General features: G+C 49.8%; 1 long non-coding RNA gene across 2 annotated transcripts in view; it reads right to left on the bottom strand.

Annotated features, from left to right (window-relative positions):
• The window catches only part of LOC142912454 (uncharacterized), a 102,963-nt gene extending 95,825 nt beyond the window's left edge, over window positions 1-7,138 (bottom strand). For both annotated transcript variants that reach the window (XR_012934069.1, XR_012934068.1), the window contains exon 1: window positions 7,016-7,138. This is a non-coding gene — a long non-coding RNA (uncharacterized LOC142912454). The remainder of the gene's footprint in view (window positions 1-7,015) is intronic.
• Window positions 7,139-17,733: the final 10,595 nt, after the last annotated feature.

Here is a 17,733-nt window from a genome sequence, read left to right as displayed (position 1 = left end):
ATTACTACAGTCTACATTATTGACTGCCAGTACACTCACCATACTTAATAACCGTTACTACAGTCTACATTATAGACTGTCAGTAGACTCACTCAGGTTAATAACCATTACTACAGTATACATTATAGACTGTCAGTACACTCACTCAGGTTAATAACCATTACTACAGTCTACATTATAGACTGTCAGTACACTCACTCAGCTTAATAACCATTACTACAGTCTACATTATAGACTGCCAGTACACTCACCATACTTAATAACCATTACTACAGTCAACATTATAGACTGTCAGTAAACTCACCATACTTAATAACCATTACTACAGTCAACATTATAGACTGTCAGTACACTCACCATACTTAATAACCAGGCTACAGTCTACATTATAGACTGTAGTACACTCACCATACTTAATAACCATTACTACAGTCTACATTATAGACTGTCAGTACACTCACCATACTTAATAACCATTACTACAGTCTACATTATAGACTGTCAGTGCACTCACCATACTTAATAACCATTACTACAGTCTACATTATAGACTGTCAGTACACTCACTCAGGTTAATAACCATTACTACAGTCTACATTATAGACTGCCAGTACACTCACCATACTTAATAACCATTACTACAGTCTACATTATAGACTGTCAGTAGACTCACCATACTTAATAACCATTCCTACAGTCTACATTATAGACTGTCAGTACACTCACCATACTTAATAACCATTACTACAGTCTACATTATAGACTGTCAGTACACTCACCATACTTAATAACCATTACTACAGTCTACATTATAGACTGTCAGTACACTCACCATACTTAATAACCATTACTACAGTCTACATTATAGACTGTCAGTACACTCACCATACTTAATAACCATTACTACATTCTACATTATAGACTGTCAGTACACTCACCATACTTAATAACCATTACTACAGTCTACATTATAGACTGTCAGTACACTCACCATACTTAATAACCAGGCTACAGTCTACATTATAGACTGTCAGTACACTCACCATACTTAATAACCAGGCTACAGTCTACATTATAGACTGTCAGTACACTCACCATACTTAATAACCATTACTACAGTCTACATTATAGACTGTCAGTAGACTCACCATACTTAATAACCATTACTACAGTATACATTATAGACTGTCAGTACACTCACCATACTTAATAACCATTACTACAGTCTACATTATAGACTGTCAGCACACTCACTATACTTAATAACCATTACTACAGTCTACATTCTAGACTGTCAGTACACTCACCATACTTAATAACCATTACTAGTCTACATTATAGACTGTCAGTAAACTCACCATACTTAATAACCATTACTACAGTCAACATTATAGACTGTCAGTAAACTCACCATACTTAATAACCATTACTACAGTCTACATTATAGACTGTCAGTACACTCACCATACTTAATAACCAGGCTACAGTCTACATTATAGACTGTCAGTACACTCACCATACTTAATAACCAGGCTACAGTCTACATTATAGACTGTCAGTACACTCACCATACTTAATAACCATTACTACAGTCTACATTATAGACTGTCAGTAGACTCACCATACTTAATAACCATTACTACAGTATACATTATAGACTGTCAGTACACTCACCATACTTAATAACCATTACTACAGTCTACATTATAGACTGTCAGCACACTCACTATACTTAATAACCATTACTACAGTCTACATTCTAGACTGTCAGTACACTCACCATACTTAATAACCATTACTAGTCTACATTATAGACTGTCAGTAAACTCACCATACTTAATAACCATTACTACAGTCAACATTATAGACTGTCAGTAAACTCACCATGCTTAATAACCATTACTACAGTCAACATTATAGACTGTCAGTACACTCACCATACTTAATAACCAGGCTACAGTCTACATTATAGACTGTCAGTACACTCACCATACTTAATAACCATTACTACAGTCTACATTATAGACTGTCAGTACACTCACTCAGGTTAATAACCATTACTACAGTATACATTATAGACTGTCAGTACACTCACTCAGGTTAATAACCATTACTACAGTCTACATTATAGACTGTCAGTACACTCACTCAGCTTAATAACCATTACTACAGTCTACATTATAGACTGCCAGTACACTCACCATACTTAATAACCATTACTACAGTCTACATTATAGACTGTCAGTAGACTCACTCAGGTTAATAACCATTACTACAGTATACATTATAGACTGTCAGTACACTCACTCAGGTTAATAACCATTACTACAGTCTACATTATAGACTGTCAGTACACTCACTCAGCTTAATAACCATTACTACAGTCTACATTATAGACTGCCAGTACACTCACCATACTTAATAACCATTACTACAGTCAACATTATAGACTGTCAGTAAACTCACCATACTTAATAACCATTACTACAGTCAACATTATAGACTGTCAGTACACTCACCATACTTAATAACCAGGCTACAGTCTACATTATAGACTGTCAGTACACTCACCATACTTAATAACCAGGCTACAGTCTACATTATAGACTGTCAGTACACTCATTCAGCTTAATAACCATTACTACAGTCTACATTATAGACTGCCAGTACACTCACCATACTTAATAACCATTACTACAGTCAACATTATAGACTGTCAGTAAACTCACCATACTTAATAACCATTACTACAGTCTACATTATAGACTGTCAGTACACTCACCATACTTAATAACCATTACTACAGTCTACATTATAGACTGTCAGTACACTCACCATACTTAATAACTGTGTGTGTAGTGTGTGTGTACTGTGTGTGTAGTGTGTGAATACTGTGTGTGTAGTGTGTGTGAGTACGGTGTGTGTAGTGTGTGTGAGTACGGTGTGTGTAGTGTGTGAATACTGGGTGTGTAGTGTGTGAATACTGTGTGTAGTGTGTGAATACTGTGTGTAGTGTGTGAATACTGTGTGTGTAGTGTGTGAGTACTGTGTGTGTAAGTACTGTGTGTGTAGTGTGTGTGTAGTGTGTGAGTACTGTGTGTGTGTAGTGTGTGTGTAGTGTGTGAGTACTGTGTGTAGTGTGTGAGTACTGTGTGTGTATTGTGTGAATACTGTGTGTATTGTGTGAGTACTGTGTGTGTAGTGTGTGAGTACTGTGTGTGTAGCGTGTGAGTACTGTGTGTAGTGTGAGTACTGTGTGTGTAGTGTGTGAGTACTGTGTGTGTAGTGTGTGAGTACTGTGTGTAGTGTGTGAATACTGTGTGTGTAGTGTGTGTACTGTGTGTGTAGTGTGTGAGTACTGTGTGTGGATTGTGTGAATACTGTGTGTATTGTGTGAGTACTGTGTGTGTAGTGTGTGAGTACTGTGTGTAGTGTGTGAGTACTGTGTGTAGTGTGAGTACTGTGTGTAGTGTGTGAGTACTGTGTGTGTAGTGTGTGAGTACTGTGTGTGTAATGTGTGAGTACTGTGTGTGTAGTGTGTGAATACTGTGTGTAGTGTGTGAGTACTGTGTGTGTAGTGTGTGAGTACTGTGTGTGTAGTGTGTGTGTACTGTGTGTGTGAGTAATGTGTGTGTAGTGTGTGAGCACTGTGTGTGTAGTGTGTGAGTACTCTGCGTGTAATGTCTGAATACTGTGTGTGTAGTGTGTGTGTAGTGTGTGTGTGAGTACTGTGTGTGTAGTGTGTGAGCACTGTGTGTGTAGTGTGTGAGTACTCTGCGTGTAATGTCTGAATACTGTGTGTGTACTGTGTGTGTAGTGTGTGAGTACTGTGTGTAGTGTGTGAGTAATGTGTGTGTAGTGTGTGAATACTGGGTGTGAGTACTGTGTGTGTAGTGTGTGTGTACTGTGTGTGTAGCGTGTGTGTACTGTGTGTGTAGTGTGAATACTGTGTGTAATGTGTGTGAGTACGGTGTGTGTAGTGTGTGAATACTGGGTGTGTAGTGTGTGAATACTGTGTGTAGTGTGTGAATACTGTGTGTGTAGTGTGTAAGTACTGTGTGTGTAGTGTGTGTGTAGTGTGTGAGTACTGTGTGTGTAGTGTGTGAGTACTGTGTGTAGTGTGTGAGTACTGTGTGTGTAGCGTGTGAGTACTGTGTGTAGTGTGAGTACTGTGTGTGTAGTGTGTGTACTGTGTGGTGTGTGAGTACTGTGTGTGTATTGTGTGAATACTGTGTGTAGTGTGTGAGTACTGTGTGTGTAGTGTGTGAGTACTGTGTGTGTAGTGTGTGAGTACTGTGTGTGTAGTGTGTGAGTACTGTGTGTGTAGTGTGTGAATACTGTGTGTAGTGTGTGAATACTGTGTGTAGTGTGTGAATACTGTGTGTAGTGTGTGAGTACTGTGTGTGTAGTGTGTGAGTACTGTGTGTGTAGTGTGTGAGTACTGGGTGTGTAGTGTGTGTGTACTGTGTGTAGTGTGTGAATACTGTATGTGTAGTGTGTGAGTACTGTGTGTGTAGTGAGTACTGTGTGTGTAGCGTGTGAGTACTGTGTGTGTAGCGTGTGAGTACTGTGTGTGTAGTGTGAGTACTGTGTGTGTAGTGTGTGAGTACTGTGTGTGTAGTGTGCGTGTACTGTGTGTGTAGTGTGTGAATACTGTGTGTGTATTGTGTGAGTACTGTGTGTGTAGTGTGTGAATACTGGGTGTAGTGTGTGAGTACTGTGTGTGTAGTGTGTGAGTACTGTGTGTAGTGTGAGTACTGTGTGTGTAGTGTGTGTACTGTGTGTAGTGTGTGAGTACTGTGTGTGTATTGTGTGAATACTGTGTGTAGTGTGTGAGTACTGTGTGTGTAGTGTGTGAGTACTGTGTGTAGTGTGTGAGTACTGTGTGTAGTGTGTGAGTACTGTGTGTGTAGTGTGTGAGTACTGTGTGTGTAGTGTGTGAGTACTGTGTGTGTAGTGTGTGAGTACTGTGTGTGTAGTGTGTGAGTACTGTGTGTGTAGTGTGTGAATACTGTGTGTAGTGTGTGAATACTGTGTGTAGTGTGTGAATACTGTGTGTAGTGTGTGAGTACTGTGTGTGTAGTGTGTGAGTACCGTGTGTGTAGTGTGTGAGTACTGTATGTGTAGTGTGTGAGTACTGTGTGTGTAGTGTGTGAGTACTGTGTGTGTAGCGTGTGAGTACTGTGTGTGTAGTGTGAGTACTGTGTGTGTAGTGTGTGAGTACTGTGTGTGTAGTGTGCGTGTACTGTGTGTGTAGTGTGTGAATACTGTGTGTGTATTGTGTGAGTACTGTGTGTGTAGTGTGTGAATACTGGGTGTAGTGTGTGAGTACTGTGTGTGTAGTGTGCGTGTACTGTGTGTGTAGTGTGTGTGTACTGTGTGTGTAGTGTGTACTGTGTGTGTAGTGTGTGAGTACTGTGTGTGTAGTGTGTGAATACTGTGTGTGTAGTGTGTGAGTACTGTGTGTAGTGTGTGAGTACTGTGTGTGTAGTGTGTGAATACTGTGTGTAGTGTGAGTACTGTGTGTGTAGTGTGTGAGTACTGTGTGTGTAGTGTGTGAATACTGTGTGTGTAGTGTGTGAGTACTGTGTGTGTAGTGTGTGAGTACTGTGTGTGTAGTGTGTGAGTACTGTGTGTAGTGTGTGAGTACTGTGTGTGTAGTGTGTGAATACTGTGTGTGTATTGTGTGAATACTGTGTGTGTAGTGTGCGTGTACTGTGTGTGTAGTGTGCGTGTACTGTGTGTGTAGTGTGTGAATACTGTGTGTAGTGTGTGAATACTGTGTGTGTAGTGTATGTGTACTGTGTGTAGTGTGTGAGTACTGTGTGTAGTGTGTGAATACTGTGTGTGTAGTGTATGTGTACTGTGTGTGTAGTGTGTGAGTACTGTGTGTAGTGTGTGAGTACTGTGTGTGTAGTGTGTGAGTACTGTGTGTGTAGTGTGTGAGTACTGTGTGTGTAGTGTGTGAATACTGGGGGAAGCATACCAAAACAGACAAGGTTTAGCAAAATTTGGAAACCATATAAAGCAACGCAGACGGTCGGTCAAAACACAATCAACGCATAGTCTGATTGATTACGCTATTTCAAAGATTGCTAAAGTGCAAGTTAAGTATGAACTTCAAAACACAGACCGCACACACACACAGACATTCAAGCAGAGCGGACCAGCACAGAGGCAGCACACAGTGGGAGTCGCGTTCAAATTTAGCTCTTCTGTACCTGATGATGGCCGCTTGTGTTGCGGCCGAAACGTCCTACGCTATCACGTCATTTCATTAATTTATTTCTTATTCGTACGTGACTTTACCGAAAAAAACACGCAAAGAGTAATTCCTGCAAGTCACGAATGCTTCGAACCGAGTCTCAAGTACTGTTACAGGATACAAACGTGGCGAGTTTGGCTGTTTGCGTGAATACCGTCTGTTGTAAAACAGCGCGTGTGTAACAACACAACCTTGTGGCAACAACAACAACAACCCGCGTGTGGAACAACACAACCTTGCGGCAACAACAACCCGCGTGTGGAACAACACAACCTTGTGGCAACAACAACAACAACCCGCGTGTGGAACAACACAACCTTGCGGCAACAACAACCCGCGTGTGGAACAACACAACCTTGTGGCAACAACAACAACCCGCGTGTGGAACAACACAACCTTGCGGCAACAACCCGCGTGTGTAACAACACAACCTTGTGGCAACAACAACAACCCGCGTGTGGAACAACACAACTTTGTGGCAACAACAACAACAACCCGCGTGTGGAACAACACAACCTTGCGGCAACAACAACCCGCGTGTGGAACAACACAACCTTGTGGCAACAACAACAACAACCCGCGTGTGGATGTCGCGCGCGTTATCCAGCACCGCATGTTCACACAGCGTGAGAGAGTGTGTTGCTTGTGAATCTCACCGTGTGTGTGCCGTGTGTGTGTGTACGTGTGTGTGTGTGCTGCAAGTGGCGGGAAATCGTGGGCCGTGTTCAAGTCGGCGACGCGGGCACGAACCTTCACTTGGCTGCTCGCGTTCCCAAGGAAGAAGTTGTAACGCCGCTTGCTGTAGTTGTAACCCTGAGGTTGTAGTAGTAACAACGCCGCTTGCTGTAGTTGTAACCCTGAGGTTGTAGTAGTAACAACGCCGCTTGCTGTAGTTGTAACCCTGAGGTTGTAGTAGTAACAACGCCGCTTGCTGTAGTTGTAACCCTGAGGTTGTAGTAGTAACAACGCCGCTTGCTGTAGTTGTAACCCTGAGGTTGTAGTAGTAACAACACCGCTGTAGTTATAACCCTGAGGTTGTAGTAGTAACAACACCGCTGCTGTAGTAGTAACCCTGAGGTTGTAGTAGTAACAACACCGCTGTAGTTATAACCATGAGGTTGTAGTAGTAACAACACCGCTGTAGTTGTAACCCTGAGGTTGTAGTAGTAACAACACCGCTTGCTGTAGTTGTAACCCTGAGGTTGTAGTAGTAACAACACTGCTGCTGTAGTTTTAACCCTGAGGTTGTAGTAGTAACAACACTGCTGCTGTAGTTATAACTCTGAGGTTGTAGTAGTAACAACACTGCTGCTGTAGTTATAACCCTGAGGTTGTAGTAACACCGCTGCTGCTGCGATGTTGGCGGGGTAATGAACTCTGGCGATATCAAAAGTGTCGGGAAATCACGTGACGGGAAATCACGTGACGTTGCAACGTCTCTTTAGTTCCATCTGTCTGTTACAAACCCCCCCACCCCCACACCGGGATACAGAGGTCGCTGTTTTCACAACTGACACAGCCACCAAAGACAAAAGACCCCCCCACACCGGTGGTGTTGTTGTGGCCTGTGGCGGACTTCTGGGGCAAGTGCTGTTCAGCGAGCAGCGCCTCTTGAATGCCGGAACGGTACACGGAAAGGGGTGGGCGGCCAGCACCACGCCCGGCTGTCTTTGTCTCCCCGAGTAAACCGAATTTATTATCAAACGCATCACAACATTGTACCGCTAAAATAAAATGCAAAGACAATTTAACAAAAAAATGTTTAAAGTAGCGGCTTTGATTAGACGCCGCATCGGCTACTCAATTTGAGGCTGAGTCGACCTAGGGGAGGCCCAGGACCAGTTCGGATAATCGTCACTCGCGTTTGCTGACCGTGTGCGGGAATCGAACTCGGCGAGGCCGCTAACCGCTGCGCCACCGCTCCTCTCTGAAACAGAGGTCGCTGTTTTCACACAGCCTCGGGTCACTTAAGCATCATGGCACCGAGACAGAGGTTACAGCCTCGAGTTGCTTCTGTCTGTTACGAAGACAGAGGTTACTGAAACAGAGGTCGCTGTTTTCACACAGCCTCGGGTCACTTAAGAATCATGGCACCGAGACAGAGGTTACAGCCTCGAGTTGCTTCTGTCTATTACGAAGACAGAGGTTACTGAAACAGAGGTCGCTGTTTTCACACAGCCTCGGTTCACTTAAGCATCATGGCACCGAGACAGAGGTTACAGCCTCGAATTGCTTCTGTCTGTTACGAAGACAGAGGTCACTGTTTGGAAGAAAATAAGAATTAATGTTGATTTGAAGCTTTCGTGAATGCAGGAATCTATACTCTGGTTAAAATTCTGATTTATTTTATACCTACGTGACTTTACCGAAAGAACTAAAAAAATAAGAATTAAGTTTTACCCTGTCTGGCAATAAAAAAACCCCTTTTTTTGCGAGGAATCAACTCTGCTGCATTAACCGCACGCACTTGTGATGAACACGCAAACACATGCTCTAATATATGCAAATCTAGAATTAATATATGGCGTGTCTCCCGCACACAACGCGTCATCCACCACCAGACACCCCCCGGCGCCTCTGCAGCCCCCGGCAACAGTCCCAGCCAATCACCGCCGTCGCTTCTCGTCTACCTTTGATTGGGCCCAACCGATGACGTCACCTCACAGCTTCTGCCTCCTCTCAGACACCCCCCGGCGCCTCTGCAGCCCCCGGCAACAGTCCCAGCCAATCACCGTTAGCGCCACGGGCAGCGATTTGTCACTGGGTAAACAGCGGGAGGGGGGCGGGGGCGGCGGCGCGGGTGGGGGGGATGACGAGACTCCTCCCCCCCCCACCACCCCCCAACGGCCGGGGGCGTTCGATTGGATGCGCAGGATGACGTCAGATGATCCGGGTACTAACGGGTTTTTGTTGCCATATAAGGGAGTGGGAGCGGAGCAAAAAAATTCTGCGGAGTCATTCAGGAACGTCGGCACGAAGTTCAGGCGGCCTCAGCCGTCCTCAACATTCCGCGTGAGGTTCGCAGGGTGGAGTTCAGGGCGAGCCTTTCCCCCCCCCCCAAGCCCCATCGGGCAGCGTAAAGAAGAGGTGAGTGGATACCGGTAAAAGGCGAGGTCGGCTGTTCCGGTCGAGCTTAGGCGATAGACTGCGCTCGGCGACGAGGCCTATTCTCTCACCCTCTCCTAGCCTCTCCACTGCTAGCCTGTTCTCTCTCACGCTCCTAGCCTCTCTACTGTTAGCCTGTTCTCTCACTCTCCTTAGCCTCTCCACTGCTAGCCTGTTCTCTCACGTTCCTAGCCTCTCCACTGCTAGCCTGTTCTCTCTCACGCTCCTAGCCTCTCCACTGCTGCCCTGTTCTCTCTCTCCAAGCCTCTCCACTGCTAGCCTGTTCTCTCACTCTCCTAGCCTCTCCACTGCTAGCCTGTTCTCTCACCCTCTCCTAGCCTCTCCACTGCTAGCCTGTTCTCTCACCCTCCTAGCCTCTCCACTGCTAGCCTGTTCTCTCTCACTCTTCTAGCCTCTCCACTGCTAGCCTGTTCTCTCACGCTCCTTAGCCTCTCCACTGCTAGCCTGTTCTCTCTCTCACTCTCCTAGCCTCTCCACTGCTAGCCTGTTCTCTCTCACGCTCCTAGCCTCTCTACTGCTAGCCTGTTCTCTCACTCTCCTTAGCCTCTCCACTGCTAGCCTGTTCTCTCACGCTCCTAGCCTCTCCACTGCTAGCCTGTTCTCTCTCACGCTCCTAGCCTCTCCACTGCTGCCCTGTTCTCTCTCTCCAAGCCTCTCCACTGCTAGCCTGTTCTCTCACTCTCCTAGCCTCTCCACTGCTAGCCTGTTCTCTCACCCTCTCCTAGCCTCTCCACTGCTAGCCTGTTCTCTCTCACTCTCCTAGCCTCTCCACTGCTACCTGTTCTCTCTCACTCTTCTAGCCTCTCCACTGCTAGCCTGTTCTCTCACGCTCCTTAGCCTCTCCACTGCTAGCCTGTTCTCTCTCTCACTCTCCTAGCCTCTCCACTGCTAGCCTGTTCTCTCTCACGTTCCTAGCCTCTCTACTGCTAGCCTGTTATCTCACTCTCCTTAGCCTCTCCACTGCTAGCCTGTTCTCTCACGCTCCTAGCCTCTCCACTGCTAGCCTGTTCTCTCTCACGCTCCTAGCCTCTCCACTGCTGCCCTGTTCTCTCTCTCCAAGCCTCTCCACTGCTAGCCTGTTCTCTCACTCTCCTAGCCTCTCCACTGCTAGCCTGTTCTCTCACCCTCTCCTAGCCTCTCCACTGCTAGCCTGTTCTCTCACCCTCTCCTAGCCTCTCCACTGCTAGCCTGTTCTCTCTCACTCTCCTAGCCTCTCCACTGCTAGCCTGTTCTCTCTCACTCTTCTAGCCTCTCCACTGCTAGCCTGTTCTCTCACGCTCCTTAGCCTCTCCACTGCTAGCCTGTTCTCTCTCTCACTCTCCTAGCCTCTCCACTGCTAGCCTGTTCTCTCTCACGCTCCTAGCCTCTCTACTGCTAGCCTGTTCTCTCACTCTCCTTAGCCTCTCCACTGCTAGCCTGTTCTCTCACGCTCCTAGCCTCTCCACTGCTAGCCTGTTCTCTCTCACGCTCCTAGCCTCTCCACTGCTGCCCTGTTCTCTCTCTCCAAGCCTCTCCACTGCTAGCCTGTTCTCTCACTCTCCTAGCCTCTCCACTGCTAGCCTGTTCTCTCACCCTCTCCTAGCCCTCTCCACTGCTAGCCTGTTCTCTCACCCTCTCCTAGCCTCTCCACTGCTAGCCTGTTCTCTCTCACTCTCCTAGCCTCTCCACTGCTCGCCTGTTCTCTCTCTCTCTCCTAGCCTCTCCACTGCTAGCCTGTTCTCTCTCACGCTCCTAGCCTCTCCACTGCTAGCCTGTTCTCTCACCCTCCTGGCCTCTCCACTGTTAGCCTGTTCTCTCACGCTCCTAGCCTCTCCACTGCTAGCCTATTCTCTCTCTCCTAGCCTCTCTACTGCTAGCCTGTTCTCTCACACTCCTTAGCCTCTCCACTGCTAGCCTGTTCTCTCTCTCACTCTCCTAGCCTCTCCACTGCTAGCCTGTTCGCTCTCACACTCCTAGCCTCTCTACTGCTAGCCTGTTCTCTCACTCTCCTTAGCCTCTCCACTGCTAGCCTGTTCTCTCACGCTCCTAGCCTCTCCACTGCTAGCCTGTTCTCTCTCACGCTCCTAGCCTCTCCACTGCTGCCCTGTTTTCTCTCTCCAAGCCTCTCCACTGCTAGCCTGTTCTCTCACTCTCCTAGCCTCTCCACTGCTAGCCTGTTCTCTCACCCTCTCCTAGCCTCTCCACTGCTAGCCTGTTCTCTCACCCTCCTGGCCTCTCCACTGCTAGCCTGTGCTCTCACGCTCCTAGCCTCTCCACTGCTAGCCTGTTCTCTCTCCTAGCCTCTCCACTGCTAGCCTGTTCTCTCACGCTCCTAGCCTCTCCACTGCTAGCCTGTTCTCTCACCCTCCTAGCCTCTCCACTGCTAGCCTGTTCTCTCTCACTCTCCTAGCCTCTCCACTGCTAGCCTGTTCTCTCACACTCCTAGCCTCTCCACTGCTAGCCTGTTCTCTCTCACTCTCCTAGCCTCTCCACTGCCTGCCTGTTCTCTCTCACTCTCCTAGCCTCTCCACTGCTAGCCAGTTCTCTCTCACGCTCCTAGCCTCTCCACTGCTAGCCTGTTCTCTCACGCTCCTAGCCTCTCCACTGCTAGCCTGTTCTCTCTCACGCTCCTAGCCTCTCCATTGCTGCCCTGTTCTCTCTGTCCAAGCCGCTCCACTGCTAGCCTGTTCTCTCACCCTCTCCTAGCCTCTCCACTGCTAGCCTGTTCTCTCACCCTCTCCTAGCCTCTCCACTGCTAGCTTGTTCTCTCTCACTCTCCTAGCCTCTCCACTGCTCGCCTGTTCTCTCTCACGCTCCTAGCCTCTCTACTGATAGCCTGTTCTCTCACTCTCCTTAGCCTCTCCACTGCTAGCCTGTTCTCTCACGCTCCTAGCCTCTCCACTGCTAGCCTGTTCTCTCACGCTCCTAGCCTCTCCACTGCTAGCCTGTTCTCTCTCACGCTCCTAGCCTCTCCACTGCTGCCCTGTTCTCTCTCTCCAAGCCTCTCCACTGCTAGCCTGTTCTCTCACTCTCCTAGCCTCTCTACTGCTAGCCTGTTCTCTCACCCTCTCCTAGCCTCTCCACTGCTAGCCTGTTCTCTCACCCTGTCCTAGCCTCTCCACTGCTAGCCTGTTCTCTCTCACTCTCCTAGCCTCTCCACTGCTCGCCTGTTCTCTCCCTCTCTCCTAGCCTCTCTACTGCTAGCCTGTTCTCTCTCACGCTCCTAGCCTCTCCACTGCTAGCCTGTTCTCTCACCCTCCTGGCCTCTCCACTGCTAGCCTGTTCTCTCACGCTCCTAGCCTCTCCACTGCTAGCCTATTCTCTCTCTCCTAGCCTCTCTACTGCTAGCCTGTTCTCTCACGCTCCTAGCCACTCCACTGCTAGCCTGTTCTCTCACCCTCCTAGCCTCTCCACTGCTTGCCTGTTGTCTCACTCTCCTAGCCTCTCCACTGCTAGCCTGTTCTTTCACACTCCTTAGCCTCTCCACTGCTAGCCTGTTCTCTCTCTCACTCTCCTAGCCTCTCCACTGCTAGCCTGTTCTCTCTCACACTCCTAGCCTCTCTACTGCTAGCCTGTTCTCTCACTCTCCTTAGCCTCTCCACTGCTAGCCTGTTCTCTCACGCTCCTAGCCTCTCCACTGCTAGCCTGTTCTCTCTCACACTCCTAGCCTCTCCACTGCTGCCCTGTTCTCTCTCTCCAAGCCTCTCCACTGCTAGCCTGTTCTCTCACCCTCTCCTAGCCTCTCCACTGCTAGCCTGTTCTCTCACCCTCTCCTAGCCTCTCCACTGCTAGCTTGTTCTCTCTCACGCTCCTAGCCTCTCTACTGATAGCCTGTTCTCTCACTCTCCTTAGCCTCTCCACTGCTAGCCTGTTCTCTCACGCTCCTAGCCTCTCCACTGCTAGCCTGTTCTCTCACGCTCCTAGCCTCTCCACTGCTAGCCTGTTCTCTCTCACGCTCCTAGCCTCTCCACTGCTGCCCTGTTCTCTCTCTCCAAGCCTCTCCACTGCTAGCCTGTTCTCTCACTCTCCTAGCCTCTCTACTGCTAGCCTGTTCTCTCACCCTCTCCTAGCCTCTCCACTGCTAGCCTGTTCTCTCACCCTGTCCTAGCCTCTCCACTGCTAGCCTGTTCTCTCTCACTCTCCTAGCCTCTCCACTGCTCGCCTGTTCTCTCCCTCTCTCCTAGCCTCTCTACTGCTAGCCTGTTCTCTCACCCTCTCCTAGCCTCTCCACTGCTAGCCTGTTCTCTTACCCTCTCCTAGCCTCTCCACTGCTAGCTTGTTCTCTCTCACTCTCCTAGCCTCTCCACTGCTCGCCTGTTCTCTCTCTCTCTCCTAGCCTCTCCACTGCTAGCCTGTTCTCTCTCACGCTCCTAGCCTCTCCACTGCTAGCCTGTGCTCTCACCCTCCTGGCCTCTCCACTGCTAGCCTGTTCTCTCACGCTCCTAGCCTCTCTACTGCTAGCCTGTTCTCTCACGCTCCTAGCCACTCCACTGCTAGCCTGTTCTCTCACGCTCCTAGCCACTCCACTGCTAGCCTATTCTCTCACCCTCCTTAGCCTCTCCACTGCTAGCCTGTTCTCTCTCACTCTCCTAGCCTCTCCACTGCTAGCCTGTTCTCTCTCACTCCTTAGCCTCTCCACTGCTAGCCTGTTCTCTCTCTCACACTCCTTAGTCTCTCCACTGCTAGCCTGTTCTCTCTCTCACTCTCCTAGCCTCTCCACTGCTAGCCTGTTCTCTCTCACGCTCCTAGCCTCTCTACTGCTAGCCTGTTCTCTCACTCTCCTTAGCCTCTCCACTGCTAGCCTGTTCTCTCACGCTCCTAGCCTCTCCACTGCTAGCCTGTTCTCTCTCACGCTCCTAGCCTCTCCACTGCTGCCCTGTTCTCTCTCTCCAAGCCTCTCCACTGCTAGCCTGTTCTCTCACTCTCCTAGCCTCTCCACTGCTAGCCTGTTCTCTCACCCTCTCCTAGCCTCTCCTCTGCTAGCCTGTTCTCTCACCCTCTCCTAGCCTCTCCACTGCTAGCCTGTTCTCTCTCCCTCTCCTAGCCTCCCCACTGCTCGCCTGCTCTCTCTCTCTCCTAGCCTCTCCACTGCTAGCCTGTTCTCTCTCACGCTCCTAGCCTCTCCACTGCTAGCCTGTTCTCTCACCCTCCTGGCCTCTCCACTGCTAGCCTGTTCTCTCACGCTCCTAGCCTCTCCACTGCTAGCCTGTTCTCTCTCACGCTCCTAGCCTCTCTACTGCTGCCCTGTTCTCTCTCTCCAAGCCTCTCCACTGCTAGCCTGTTCTCTCACTCTCCTAGCCTCTCCACTGCTAGCCTGTTCTCTCACCCTCTCCACTGCTAGCCTGTTCTCTCACCCTCTCCTAGCCTCTCCACTGCTAGCCTGTTCTCTCTCCCTCTCCTAGCCTCTCCACTGCTCGCCTGCTCTCTCTCTCTCCTAGCCTCTCCACTGCTAGCCTGTTCTCTCTCACGCTCCTAGCCTCTCCACTGCTAGCCTGTTCTCTCACCCTCCTGGCCTCTCCACTGCTAGCCTGTTCTCTCACGCTCCTAGCCTCTCCACTGCTAGCCTGTTCTCTCACCCTCCTAGCCTCTCCACTGCTGCCCTGTTCTCTCTCTCCAAGCCTCTCCACTGCTAGCCTGTTCTCTCACCCTCCTGGCCTCTCCACTGCTAGCCTGTTCTCTCACGCTCCTAGCCTCTCCACTGCTAGCCTGTTCTCTCTCTCCTAGCCTCTCCACTGCTAGCCTGTTCTCTCACGCTCCTAGCCTCTCCACTGCTAGCCTGTTCTCTCACCCTCCTAGCCTCTCCACTGCTAGCCTGTTCTCTCACTCTCCTAGCCTCTCCACTGCCTGCCTGTTTTCTCTCACGCTCCTAGCCTCTCTACTGCTAGCCTGTTCTCTCACGCTCCTAGCCTCTCCACTGCTAGCCTGTTCTCTCACTCTCCTAGTCTCTCCACTGCTAGCCTGTTCTCTCACTCTCCTAGTCTCTCCACTGCTAGCCTGTTCTCTCACTCTCCTAGCCTCTCCACTGCTAGCCTGTTCTCTCTCACTCTCCTAGCCTCTCCACTGCTAGCCTGTTATCTCTCACTCTCCTAGCCTCTCCACTCCTAGCCTGTTCTCTCTCACGCTCCTAGCCTCTCTACTGCTAGCCTGTTCTCTCACTCTCATAGCCTCTCCACGGCTAGCCTGTTCTCTCTCACCCTCCTAGCCTCTCTACTGCTAGCCTGTTCTCTCACGCTCCTAGCCTCTCCACTGCTAGCCTGTTCTCTCACGCTCCTAGCCTCTCCACTGCTAGCCTGTTCTCTCACCCTCCTAGCCTCTCCACTGCTAGCCTGTTCTCTCTCACTCTCCTAGCCTCTCCACTGCTAGCCTGTTCTCTCACCCTCCTAGCCTCTCCACTGCTAGCCTGTTCTCTCTCACTCTCCTAGCCTCTCCACTGCCTGCCTGTTCTCTCTCACTCTCCTAGCCTCTCCACTGCTAGCCTGTTCTCTCTCACGCTCCTAGCCTCTCCACTGCTAGCCTGTTCTCTCTCACGCTCCTAGCCTCTCTACTGCTAGCCTGTTCTCTCACGCTCCTAGCCTCTCCACTGCTAGCCTGTTCTCTCACGCTCCTAGCCTCTCCACTGCTAGCCTGTTCTCTCACTCTCCTAGCCTCTCCACTGCTAGCCTGTTCTCTCACTCTCCTAGCCTCCACTGGTTGCCTGTTCTCTCTCTCCTAGCCTCTCCACTGCTAGCCTGTTCTCTCTCACTCTCCTAGCCTCTCCACTGCTAGCCTGTTCTCTCTCACTCTCCTAGCCTCTCCACTGCTAGCCTGTTCTCTCTCACGCTCCTAGCCTCTCTACTGCTAGCCTGTTCTCTCACTCTCATAGCCTCTCCACGGCTAGCCTGTTCTCTCACCCTCCTAGCCTCTCTACTGCTAGCCTGTTCTCTCACGCTCCTAGCCTCTCCACTGCTAGCCTGTTCTCTCACGCTCCTCGCCTCTCCACTGCTAGCCTGTTCTCTCACCCTCCTAGCCTCTCCACTGCTAGCCTGTTCTCTCACTCTCCTAGCCTCTCCACTGCTAGCCTGTTCTCTCACCCTCCTAGCCTCTCCACTGCTAGCCTGTTCTCTCTCACTCTCCTAGCCTCTCCACTGCCTGCCTGTTCTCTCACTCTCCTAGCCTCTCCACTGCTAGCCTGTTCTCTCTCATGCTCCTAGCCTCTCCACTGCTAGCCTGTTCTCTCACCCTCCTAGCCTCTCCACTGCTAGCCTGTTCTCTCACCCTCCTAGCCTCTCCACTGGTAGCCTGTTCTCTCTCACTCTCCTAGCCTCTCCACTGCCTGCCTGTTCTCTCTCACTCTCCTAGCCTCTCCACTGCTAGCCTGTTCTCTCTCACGCTCCTAGCCTCTCCACTGCTAGCCTGTTCTCTCACCCTCCTAGCCTCTCCACTGCTAGCCTGTTCTCTCTCACGCTCCTAGCCTCTCTACTGCTAGCCTGTTCTCTCTCACGCTCCTAGCCTCTCTACTGCTAGCCTGTTCTCTCACGCTCCTAGCCTCTCCACTGCTAGCCTGTTCTCTCACTCTCCTAGCCTCTCCACTGCTAGCCTGTTCTCTCACTCTCCTAGCCTCTCCACTGCTAGTCTGTTCTCTCTCTCCTAGCCTCTCCACTGCTAGCCTGTTCTCTCTCACTCTCCTAGCCTCTCCACTGCTAGCCTGTTCTCTCTCATTCTCCTAGCCTCTCCACTGCTAGCCTGTTCTCTCACGCTCCTTAGCCTCTCCACTGCTAGCCTGTTCTCTCTCTCACTCTCCTAGCCTCTCCACTGCTAGCCTGTTCTCTCTCACGGTCCTAGCCTCTCCACTGCTGCCCTGTTCTCTCTCTCCAAGCCTCTCCACTGCTAGCCTGTTCTCTCACTCTCCTAGCCTCTCCACTGCTAGCCTGTTCTCTCACCGTCTCCTAGCCTCTCCACTGCTAGCCTGTTCTCTCTCACTCTCCTAGCCTCTCCACTGCTCGCCTGTTCTCTCTCTCTCTCCTAGCCTCTCCACTGCTAGCCTGTTCTCTCTCACGCTCCTAGCCTCTCCACTGCTAGCCTGTGCTCTCACCCTCCTGGCCTCTCCACTGCTAGCCTGTTCTCTCACGCTCCTAGCCTCTCCACTGCTAGCCTATTCTCTCTCTCCTAGCCTCTCTACTGCTAGCCTGTTCTCTCACGCTCCTAGCCACTCCACTGCTAGCCTATTCTCTCACCCTCCTTAGCCTCTCCACTGCTAGCCTGTTCTCTCTCACTCTCCTAGCCTCTCCACTGCTAGCCTGTTCTCTCACACTCCTTAGCCCCTCCACTGCTAGCCTGTTCTCTCTCTCACACTCCTTAGTCTCTCCACTGCTAGCCTGTTCTCT

The sequence above is a fragment of the Petromyzon marinus genome, unplaced genomic scaffold (genome assembly GCF_048934315.1).
Source record: "Petromyzon marinus isolate PM22_M1 ecotype Great Lakes invasive population unplaced genomic scaffold, UKy_Petmar_22M1.pri1.0 PM_G_Scaffold_200, whole genome shotgun sequence".
NCBI lineage: Eukaryota > Metazoa > Chordata > Hyperoartia > Petromyzontiformes > Petromyzontidae > Petromyzon > Petromyzon marinus.
The sequence above is the reverse complement of the archived record's forward strand: the minus strand, read 5'-3'. Positions and strand labels throughout refer to the sequence as shown.